Source organism: Crotalus tigris, unplaced genomic scaffold (genome assembly GCF_016545835.1).
Source record: "Crotalus tigris isolate CLP2741 ecotype Arizona unplaced genomic scaffold, ASM1654583v1 scf7180000017564.2150845, whole genome shotgun sequence".
NCBI lineage: Eukaryota > Metazoa > Chordata > Lepidosauria > Squamata > Viperidae > Crotalus > Crotalus tigris.
Window position 1 is genome coordinate 1,767,358 of NW_024096475.1, and position 12,098 is coordinate 1,779,455.

The window sequence follows — 12,098 nt, forward strand, 5'->3', positions numbered from 1 at the left end:
CCATCCTGGAAACAGTGAGGGAACGGCCCCCGCTGCCTTGGCCCTGGCCCAGGCTGGCCAGGAGCCAATGTACAATTTTGTGGTGGCCATTTATGCTGAAATGCATTCAATCTTAGCTCCACAAGGCCATCCAGAAACAGCGAGGAACCAGCTCCTGCCGCGTCGGTCCTACCCCCTGGGTGCATGCTGGGGAGGTGTCACCCTTTGTGAGGAATGAAGAAATGCACCATGCCTTGGTGCTTGCCCCGGTCCCACCCCCTTCTGCCAGAGACTCTCAGATCTGTCCCACTCCTGCCCAGGCCCCCACAGGCACGCTTGACGCAAACGATGTAGAGCTGGCCATGCCCACCCAGTAGACCACACCCACTCCATCCACGCCCACCCAGTAGGCTGCACCCACCCTGGCCACACCCACCCGGCCCCCCAAGGGCAACCACAATGCTGATCAGCCCTCAATGAAATTGAGTTTGATACACTTGGCTTAGTCGGATGCTCCAGCTCTCCAATTTATTTTATTTTTTAGAAAGCATCCATGGAATCATGTGAATCACTAAGACTTCATAGGTCTCAAGCTGCAGCTTTAGACAGTTCTTTGTGACTTTTTCCCATTGATACGGTATTTTCCAACCTGAGGCTGTGCTGAGTGTGCTAAATTAGCCAACATGCTATATTCAGCACTTCCCCCTCCCCACCCTCTACATTGGGATATGGCACAATCAACCACACAGAGCTGAGTTTTGATCCAAAGCTGTTCCTTAGCATTGCATGAGCTTCTTTCATCAAATTGGGAATTAAGGCGCGATTATAATATTTATTTTTAAGTTATCAGCTTCTAGCATTCTGATTTCAATGCCACAATGCCAAGAACTGGGAGGTTGCTTGCATTGTAGCCACAAACGTATGTAATCAGCTGGATCAAATACACACAGAATCGGTAGCTCTTCTGAACAACGTGCGCCATCAATCACTGCTTGCTTCAAAGAAACCTTTGCTGTGACCTCAATGGAGCACCTGTTCTCTTTTCTGACGTGATGAAAAACGGTTGTTATATCAACAAGCATATACTTCTGTGTACTATTTCCATCCCTGATAAATTCTTACCACATAAAACAGCTTGGCCTGTCAAACACTAATTGGAGAAATGGATGGAAAGTTCCCAGCCCAACTGCTAATACAAGCTTTTGTTGTGTTCTGTCAACCTAATAAATTTTAGCACTTTCATCTCGCTTTGAAATGATATTTTAAAATGCATCTTCCTTTCTTATAGCTCCAAGAAGAAATATTAAATGCACTATGTACAGTCTTGGGCGTGCACGGACATACACATTTACCAGCTAGGTTTTGGGACAGATGTTTTTCTGGCTGCAGCTGGGAATATTTCTCCTTGAAAATTACACTTTAGGCCTTTTGCGTAGACCTTCCTTATATGCAGATTGATCTTCCTGATGGGCTCTGCAGTCTTCTCATCCCACAGGGTTTCAAGTATTTGAAGGGAGAAATTATATACGTGCAATTTCATTGTATTATTATTTGGGTCTCTTTTTGTCCCACCTGCTCTTTTAGGAACTGCTTCTACCCAAAGGTGCTTTTCAAAAAGCAACTGGACTTTCTTGGATTTTTTCCCCCCTTGAAAACATTTCACTACTCATCCAAGAAGCTTCTTCATTTCTAGCTGAATGGTGGGGAATGGGAAGGATTTATATTCTTTAGCAGCCATCTGATTTGCATTCTAAAACTCAAGTCATTCGTTTTCTGAAAGTCATTGTGGCCACTTGGGGGGTTTACCTGTATCTTCAGGGTCACCTGAACCAGAGTGCAAATGGGTGTGGAACCTTCTTGGGACAGCTGAAAGGACTGTGTTGTAGACAGGGGATTGGTGGTGTCGCATCCTTCCCCCTCAGTTGAAAGAGGGCTGTTCAATTTTAATATAGATGGCCTCTTTGACCCTTCCTTCATACCAGCGGTCCTCTCTGTCCAGAATGTGACCAAAAGAGTGACCTTTGTCTTTAAGATGCAGATGGACTGCTGAATCTTGTCCTGATGGGTTTGTTCTCCTGTGTTGTGCTGTGCCTTTGTGAAGGGGTTGTTTTATTTCTCCAGTGTGCAGATCTGCACATGTCCTGCATTGCACCGCATATACCACATTGCTCAGGTAGCGTTCGTGTGTTTTATCCTTGGGGTGGACCAACTTCTGCCTTAATCTATGCTTGGGTTTAATTTTATTTTTATAATTGTCTGGATATTTGTAAATTTTATGATGAATGGTTGGGGGAACAAGAACAGGCAAAAAAGGCAGAGAAACAGGGAATAGGAGCAACACATAGAGAACAAATATATTAGAGTTTTTATTCCAACCAGTTTTGATATTACAGGGGATTTTGCCAAATGTTTTTAAGCATTGCTTTATAGGTCATTGTATGCAATGAAACCAAATCTATAGTCAACACAAACACATGGACAGACACGCACTGGACTATCTGTTACATTTTTATGAGAATGTTGCTGCAAAACCATATGGAATGGACATATATTACAAAAAATAGTTTCCCTCTCTCTCTTCCCCTCCTTTAATATACACATTCATTCCACAAAGCTAGAATGACTGAATAAAGCTTGTCTTTAAATCAAGAACATATTTCCCCCCGCTATTTTCAGGTAACACATACCAGGTAAAAAATAAGTCCGTTTTCTGTCTTGCAAATGCCAAAGGTTCCCTTATGAAAAACCAGTCTGATTATTTTTAGGTTCACATTGCCAGAAGATATTAGAGCTTTAGATCTTTGTCTATAAGTCTTTCTTATGCAATATAAAATTATTATATAAAAAAAGTTGGCAGGAGTTTCCCCCCCCCCCAAAAAAAAACTGTTGAGCGCAAGCATGTATGTATCCGTTCTCAGAGTAAAGCCATAAACTAAACCAGATGACTTTTGTTTGTACCATCTGACCCCCAGAGAAATCCAGTTTTAGAGAAACAGAAGATGGGAATGGCTTTTTTGCAAGCACCATGGAAGGACCACACAGAAAGAGCTAGTTATGGATAAATGGTCACAATGTGAACAACTGACGAAGTTGAAAAATCATTTGATGTGTATGAAAAACAGAGACACAAGTGTTTTATATTGACTCCATTAGTTTTGTTCTTTCTCACCAAAATGGACATGCTCCAGGTCCCCTCAAGTGAAGCTGGTTTCTCTCTGGGTTCATCTACCCTATGGAAAAGTCATCCCCAAGATTCAGAGGTTGAGTCCTAATGGACTTTCAACAGGCTCTTCTCCCTGGAAGGGGCTGGGTTGTTCATGGAGCCTGTATGGGTGTTTCATCTTTTAATTTTAGTGCCATTTTTAAGGATGCCTCAACTATTATCAGTGGTCTTGGATTGTTTATACTGTGTTTATTATTTTGTTGCTGTTACTGTTAATTGCCCAGAGGTATTTGCTTAAGATGGCCAGCCTTACACATTTGCTAAGGAAATCACTAAACCAGAACTGGGATTCCAAAGATTTTGCTGCTGGAAGCTAAAATCAAGATATTAGCCAATCCTTTACATGCCACATATAAAAGCTGAAGAGTTACCAATGGCAATGAGACAAAGTCCTCTATGAACGTGGCAGCAGAATGTTCCTTTTGGGGTTCTGGACAGCATAGCCCATATGATGTATGCAGGAATGACTGCAGAATAACTCAGCTGGAAGGCTGCTGGTATACCTACCTACCCACCTTAGCATCTGTCAGCTGAAGTAATCGATTATACTTTCAATGAGATTAGTTTGTGTGTGTGTGTTTTCTGATCTACAGTATTTTATCTACTGATATAGTTTTATGTTACTATTTTATCATTTTGCCATTTCCCCACTCAAGGGCCAGAGTAGCACAGAAAAGAAAACCATAAAATATTCTGGTAAATTGGGATTCAGTTTAAAAACAAAATGGTCTAGGAAGCTTGACGATCCTTTCAGTCATCCTGTCAAAAAGACAGGCTCATGAGAGAAAGGTCACCTTGAAATGTTCATTTCTTACCAGGTCAGCGTTTGAGTTTAAGGGGTGAAGTTGCTATTTACAAATGGGTGAAGTACATCCAATGTACATCATTTTTCAACTAGGAGTCTTCAGGTTCTGCGTCTAAAGCCTTGGAAATATTCCTGGGGATGAAGAGTGGGAAGATACTTGAAGCCATTTTATTGTTGAGTGGGCTTTGCCCTCGGTTGCCATTATACACTTTTTGTACTGTGTTAATTGATGCTTATTTTGTATTGTGTTTGTATGTGGCATAGCTCCCCCAAGTCTCTGTAAATTGAATTAATAAATAATAAATGAATAAACATCAAGAGAAAAAAAATCAGCTGCTAGAAGGAAGAAGATTATGACATTCCAGCTTATCATTTCCAGTGAAAAGACTGGGTAGCAAGCAAGAGAGATGAACATCCTGTTTGATTTGTTTTTTCGTAAGGATTTGCCAAATCAAGATGGAAAGAACTTATGTTTATTTTCTTTTTTTTTCAATCCAGTGGAGGGAAAAAAAGAAAAAACTACAGGCAGTCTTTGATCTAGGGCAACTGAGCCCAACATTTCCATTGCCAAAGAAGACAGTTGTTAAGGGAGTTTTGCCCCATTTTACAACCTTTCTTGCCACATTTGTTCAGTGAACCTCTGCAGTTGTTAGTAACACAGTTGTTAAGTGAATTTGGCTTCTCCTTCGACTTTGCTTGTCAAAAGATTGCAAAGGTGATCACATGACCCCGGGACACTGCAACCGCCATAAATAGATGCCTGTTGCCAAGCATCCAAATTTTGATCATATGACAACCATGCTGCAATGGTTGTGTGAAACAAAAGTCATAAGTCACTTTTTTCAGTGCCATTGCGACTTTGAATGTCACTACACAAATGATTGTGACTCAAGGACTACCTGTATACAGACACCTCTCTTTGCATGCAATATGCACCAATTTCAGTTACATCGAAAGATAGAAACACAATCCTGATACAATGAGGCTTGAGTAGAGGATGCCTAATTGACAAAGGTACTCACTAAAGGTGAAAGAGGGCTGCTCCTTTACCTGTCATACCATTAACACATTAATAATTCCATTATTCCAATGATGCTGTTTTCTGTCCAGCCTGGATATCAACTATATTCCTACATATATGCCAAGTTAAAAGCCCCTAAGTGAAAAAATAACTTCCACAGGAACCTTTCCTATCCTAAGTGTAAAGATAGAGGCCTAACATAAGCTGAACAGGGTGTGCCAGCTTATTATGAGGGAATGTAAAGCCTTTAAGTCCGTATGTGTCTACTATTTGGAATGCTGAAATGTGGATGCCATTCCAGATTGCCAAAGGATTCCAGCAAATTCCCGGAGCCTGGAGGATGGCTGATGCTTGTATGTGTCCCTAGCTATGCTTAGTGATGACTCTCAGTAATCATTTAGTGATCTTCTAATCTCTACCTTAAAAAACAAAACAAAAAAATGACTATTATGTTGTAGTCTGGGATCAATAATTATTTCAAAAGATCACAATAATATAAATTGGCTTCTCTTTTAATAGAAAGGGAACCATATGAATCTAACTCAAAAGTAAAAAAAAAAATCCATTGAAATCATCACAGGACTTCCCAGTCCAAATATTATGTATTTCTGTATTACACCAAAGTAATATTAATTAGGTATTGCAGTTCTTAGCGTTATAGCTGCAGACTGCAGGATATTTGACTTTATCATAGGAAAAACCCTATGGCTTATATAGCTTCATTGTAAAAGTAGATGTATCTCCTAAAGGAAAGGGAGGGGAGGAAATGTGTGTGAAAAGTTCTGATATTTTTGTATCTATAGATGGCACTCTGTTTTACTTTAACTGTTTTTATAAATTACAAATGGTGACTGTGAAACTGGACTGAAGCATCTAGGGACCATAGAGAAATACTGTGGATTTCTTGCTATTCTTTAAATATCCCATATACCTGCAACTCCGATATACTGGACATGAAATGCAATATTTTTAGCCAGGATTATCAGAAGGAGAGCCCATGTACATAACCATGGTACAGGTAGTCCTTGATTAAAGACCACAATTAAGCCCCAAATTTCTGTTGCTAATAAGATATTTGTTAAGAGAGTTTTGCCCCATTTTATGACCTTTCTTGCCACAGTTGTTAAGTGAATCACTGCAGTTAGTAACATAGTTGTTAAATGAATCTGGCTTCGCCATTGATTTTGTTGTCAGAAGGTCGCAAAAGGGGATCACGTGACCCCGGGACACTGCAACCGTCACAAATATGAGTCAGTTGCCCAGCATCTGAATTTTGATCATATGGCCATAAGTGCAAAAAAGGGTCATTAGTCACCCTTCAGTGCTGTTGTAACTTCAAACAGTCACTAAATGAACTGTTGTAAGTCAAGGACTGCCTGTACTTCCAAACCTCTGTGGACAAATACTTTTCATCTCCTGATTTTCTTCCAGAATACTTTATCACACACAAATGCTGATTTCTATTTTTCTTAATGCAGGCATTCAGCATATTTAGTCCTCCATGAGCATTGGGCCTCTTCAAAGTCCTTTGTTTACCAATGCCACTGGTTTGGTTTCATATTATATTCAGAAAACTAAGGTCACCATATGCATTAAATCAACCTTGTTTTGATCTAGTGAGTCTTTGTTTTTTAAAAGCAGAGTGAACAAATGTTACAGCAAAAGTTCCTTCTTTCTCTTTGAGCGTCCTTTTTAATTTTCCCATGGGGGGGGACACAGGAAGAGCATAGATGCAAAGTGTTGTGCTATGATGGAATAAAATCATCATAATAAGAAGAATATTGGTAGTTCTTAGACAAACCAATGATTGTGTAACATGGGATCTGATCTGGAAACAATCAGATGCCTTGTCAAGGGTTAAAAATTGAGGTTAAATCTTGGTTTGTGCAGACACAGTGTTATTTGGCCATGCTATCTGGAAATAAGAGCAATGGATTATGTTGGCTCTTGATTATGAGAGTTATAACCCAAGACTGGTTTAAATTTACAGGATATTTTTCTCCTCTTTATGATTCTGTCAAACGTTTCTTCCTTTTCATAGAAAACAAAAGCATTTTAAAAGGCCAATCAGATATGGAAACCTTCAGAACAACTGAATAAAAACTTCACTACTCTGAAGAAAAATGTCTGAGTTTGAGGTAATTGCCTTATAAATTTAGATGAGCCGTAGCCTATGTATCCCACTTCTCAGCATTGGCCCCTTCCTCAAATGTTGGGAATGGCCAAGGTGGATTTCTTTTCAATTTGAAATAATACTTGGCCCTCTGAGATGCAAGCTTTCCTTTTCCAGGTCAACCCAGATGTTTCAAGTTTCAAAAATTAAGAATCATCCCAGAGATGCATTCAGTGATCAGTGCAATTTTGTAAATGAAAAGACAGACACTCATATAAGCACACCGAGAAGCTTTTATATCTATGTATGTACATATTTGTGTTCATGTGTGGCAGGGCTGGCTAGTCCAGATGTCCCAAAGATGCCTTTCTAAAGGGCAACTGGACTTTCTTGATGTTTTCCTTGAAAACATTTCACTTCTCATCCAAGAAGCTTCTTCAGTTCTGGGATGAGAAGCAAAACGTTTTCAAAGAAAAACCAAGAAAGTCCAGTTGCCCTTTGGAAAAAGCACTTTTGGGACAACCATGTCCAGGATGATTGAAAATCTCCATGGATGCTAGTCAGGATGGGATTTAAATATCAGTTATATTTTCCCCAACTTAATCACCATTAACACTTCAAAAAAAGAAAAAGAAAAATTGAAAGTCTACATACCATTTGGTATAGCTACCTTAACAAAGACATTGCTATATCTGTTTTTATCATAGTCAGAACTAATTTATACTCATTCACCATTATCACATTCACAAAAATAGCAATTTTCTTTTTCTTGGTTTAATGTCTCAAATTATTAAAAGCTGGGGGCTTTTGCATGATAGGGTGATATCTTGGGGTTTGGATTATCATCAGTATTAATTCAGTTGCAGCTATTAGAGATAACTTTTGTAAATCTATTAGTTCTAGTGGGACTAGATATTTGTGCTTGTTTCACTTTAAAGGGACAAGTGGGCGAATCAAACTGTTTTTGGGATACACGGATACAAAAAAATGCTATTAAATGCTCATAACTGAAAATTCTAATCATTTATCTGTTCTATGACTGAAAATTGTCATTTTGTTTTTATATTAAAGATTCTTATTAAAAGATTAAAATGTTCACAATAGTTAATTCAGTTGCAGAGAGACCTTGCCAAAACCTGTTTCTAGATTGCATAAAAGTGAAAATCAATTATTTTATCACTGTTCAAATGATTTAAAATTGTTTTTATTTGATTGATTTTCAAATAATGCATGAAGCAGGCTTTACCCTTCATGCTCACAAGAGATCTAAGTCCAGCCCATCTGCCAATTTGCTTTTAGCATTAGTAGGTCAGATTCTTGTAGAGCATTACTATACAGCAGGGGTCTTCAAATTTGGCCTTTTTATGACTAGTGGACCAACTCCCAGAATTCCTCAGCCAGGCACACTGGCTGAGGAATTCTGGGAGTTGAAGTCCACAAGTCACAAAAGGGGCAGGTTTGAAGACCCCTGTTATATAGTATAATAAATCTATAACCATTTGAATTGCCTGAACTCCTGATTTCTTGCACTTGACATAAATATAATACCAAATAAGGTAGCAGTAACAATTGCCTGGAACTTGAGATGGGTGGCAAATACATTTAATAAATAAATAAATAAAAACAATCTGACATCAACAAACAGGACTCAATTCATAAAGGGGTCGGCAGTAACAATCAGACACCAAACCCCATGCAAACAAATTGCATCTGTCTAAAGAATGGTAGATTCCCAAGTCTCTAACTTCAAACCAGATGGGATAGGTTAAAACCAGCCCTTTGTTCTAAACATAGGAAAACAAATTATAATCAATACAGAACCCATAAAACTGGTGTGACATGGCAATAATGGCTCTCCCCTATTAACTGAAGGTCATCACATTCTCTACCATTTACAATTACACTATTTACAATTTCAATCACACTATCAATATTGGGCGGCCCCCAATATTATCCCACTCCAAATATTCCTCTCCCTTTTCCTCGGTTTTAAGCCAATATAATGTCAGATGGGTCAACATGAAAGTTTATTTAAGACCTTGAAGCTACCACAGATTAATAGTTTTCGAGGAGGCAGCCAGAAAAAGATAAATACAGTTAGCCTTCAACTTACAACCATTTATTTAGTGATCATTTGAACTTATATCAGTGCTGAAAGAATTATAACAGTCATTGCAGCATCCCAAAATAATTGGGATATTCCATGTTATCAAAATTCAGGCACTTGGCAACTGGCATCTATTTATGACAAAGGCAGCGCCACAGGATCATATGATCACCATTTGTGACCTTCCCAGCCGGCTTCTGATAAAGTCAATGGGGAAGCTGGATTTGCTTAACAACCAAGTGATTTACAAAACAACTGCAGCAATTCATTTAACAAATGAATGACTGCAGGCGTGACTCATCTAACAATCATCTTGCTTAGCAATAAAAATTCTGGTTCTCATTGTGGATGTAAGTTGAGGACTACCCATATATTCATTGGCAGAATCAGTGAATCATGGGTAGGTTTTGGGCTAGACCGCAACAACATGCCCACCCTCTTACTGATTTTGACCACTGTCCATGGACACTGCTGAGTCACACTTCTGATTATTAACTTTTTTAAAAGGGCTACCCCTAATCCATGGCTTCAACCAAGTTGAACAAAACACAACACAGAGAAAGAGATCTCAAGCAGATAAAAACAGCTCTAAGGTATCACCTTATGTGGTGAGGTGCAAGACGGTAAGATGTAAGAAAATAAATCACTATTACATTCTAAACTCTCCATGGAGTGTGTGTCTTGCTTTTGTTCCTTCCCCTCCAAATAAACAGCCATCTGGAATCCAGCAGGTAGCATTATTTCTAGATATCATTATGTGCTTGAGACCTGATCACTTCTGCCTGACTGCTGGCTGCCTTCAAACAATCCTTTAGCTTTAATAACTGGCCAAAGATCAACCCATGTGCAATTCCATCTATCAAGGAAGTATTATATGTGCTCTAAATCTGGGAAGCCCATAATTTTTCGTGTCACAGTCTGGAAGCTTTCTCCTGCAAAGTTTGCTTTGGGTTCAGGCACTGACTTTGTTCCCATGTAATCCTAACTGTAGCAGAAAATCCTTGAATTATACAGTCCTGGAACCTGAATCCCCTGATTGGTTTCACCAGAAATTAAGGAGTACAGTGTGTGTCTGTGTGTGTGTGCGTGTGTGTGTGTGTGTAATTTTTTATTGAAGAATTTTTAAGCACTAAAAAACAAATCTTATTTAAAAAAAGTCATAAGTCACTTTTTTCAGTGGCGTTGCAACTTCAAACGGTCACTAAACGAATGGTTATAAGTCAAGGACAACCTGTAATCCTAGTCAGTTAAAGAGTTCTTCCAATGGCAAGGAAGAACCCAGAAAGAACTGAAGGCAGAGATTATCTGTTGTATGCTGGGAAAAGCAAGGACCAGAAACAGTTTCTGTATTTAATTATTACAAATGAAAACTAAATGAATCCTAATCAACAGCAAGTCTTGGGGCAGCTTATAAAGAGCCAACACTACTTGCAACTTCTAGGTGACAGGAAATGCAAGTAGCAGATTACCATCCAACAGCACTGAAAAGGAAGAGGAAATAAACTGCTTGCGGTTTTCTCTTTTACGGCAAAAAAAAAGCAGTAGCTTGCAATTTGTCCGGCATGTGGAGGTGGGGAAAGAGTGCTAAAATTAGCAAATGGAAAGGGCAGGGTGGGTTTTTTTCTTTTTCCCTCCTCAATTCTGGTGGTTTCATTGTTGAAAATGACATCATTTCTCTGCATCTGAGCTGGTGTGATTCCCGGGACAAAAGGCGAGAGATAAAAGAGGGGAAGGGTCTTCACAAGCAATTTCTGTGTCTGTTTCTCAACATTTTCTAACGTTAAATCCACGAAGCTCTGTGTTTCAAAGGAAAAGGGGTACTTCCTTTTATCTATCTTTTCCTTGTGCTTCTCTCTCTTCAAGAGGTAGCAGAGGCAAAAGCGAGATTTTCTTGTGCGGGTCTTAATAAATCTTCTACTTCAGATATAATGAATGGTCTGTTAGCATAGCTGGGTTAAGCTCATACACTGCATTCAAAACTATATTATGGGCTGTGTGCCTGTGTGTGTGTTTCTGTGTATGACCTTCTGCTTATTAATTACCCTGTTAAAACCAGTAATCAAAACAATAAACCTGTTTTTTTTAAAAAAGTTAATTACTCAATATTCTTTCAGCATTCTATGATGTTCAGGTGTATGTCCTCTAGCAAAAGCTCCTGCAGAATTCAGCACTCCTGGAAGAAACCTGTACTGCTGAGGATGCAAAAGAGAAGTGAGAAAACAATGGATAAAAATAAAGATTGATAACATCACCCTGCAAACTGTGGCTGCTCTTTCACCTGCTTTCTCTGTTTCTGATACATAAAGTAAGCATCTGGCTTTCAACACACACACACACAAACACACACACTCATCACCCTATTTCGTCTGCAAATGCATTTTCAGCAAAACGATGAGCACTCACAAAACTATAAAGCAACTAAATACTTTTTGGACTTTTTTTTTTTAAAAAAAATGTTTTATTAGTGAAATGTAGTGTGTAGATCGTGCTCTGTTGAATGGAACTCCAAAACTAGTGGTAAATGGTCACTATTTAAGCAGCAATCAGCCGTAAATTGACACAGAAATTTCAGCAAATTGTAGGAGATAGCCAAATAGTTTATTCATTTTGGCATCTATCCAATATGTAAATTACCAAGACTAATCTCTTTCAGCTCCATCCAAAATCAATAAATCTGTTAAATGCCTTTGCCAGATTCAAGCTAGAGATAATTGCTGTATTAAATCATTACAGAGAGACAGTCTACTAAGAGAAATGCTTTCTCTGAACTGAGAAAAATGTTCTGATAATATTTATACACAACACTTTGTCACTGACATATACTCTGACATTGCAATTAACACCCATAAT

At 38.8% G+C, this 12,098-nt stretch overlaps 1 long non-coding RNA gene across 3 annotated transcripts in view; it reads left to right on the forward strand.

Moving 5' to 3' along the window:
* Window positions 1-12,098, forward strand: part of LOC120310745 — a 52,753-nt gene that overhangs the window by 16,913 nt on the left and 23,742 nt on the right. The window contains exons 4-5 of one of the 3 annotated variants that reach the window (XR_005557450.1): window positions 7,070-7,166; window positions 9,756-9,899. The exons of 1 other annotated variant lie outside the window; for it this stretch is intronic. This is a non-coding gene — a long non-coding RNA (uncharacterized LOC120310745). Of the gene's footprint in view, window positions 1-7,069; window positions 7,167-9,755; window positions 9,900-11,362; window positions 11,496-12,098 lie in introns of those variants that run through there. One more of the 3 variants, XR_005557448.1, reaches the window with a different exon arrangement.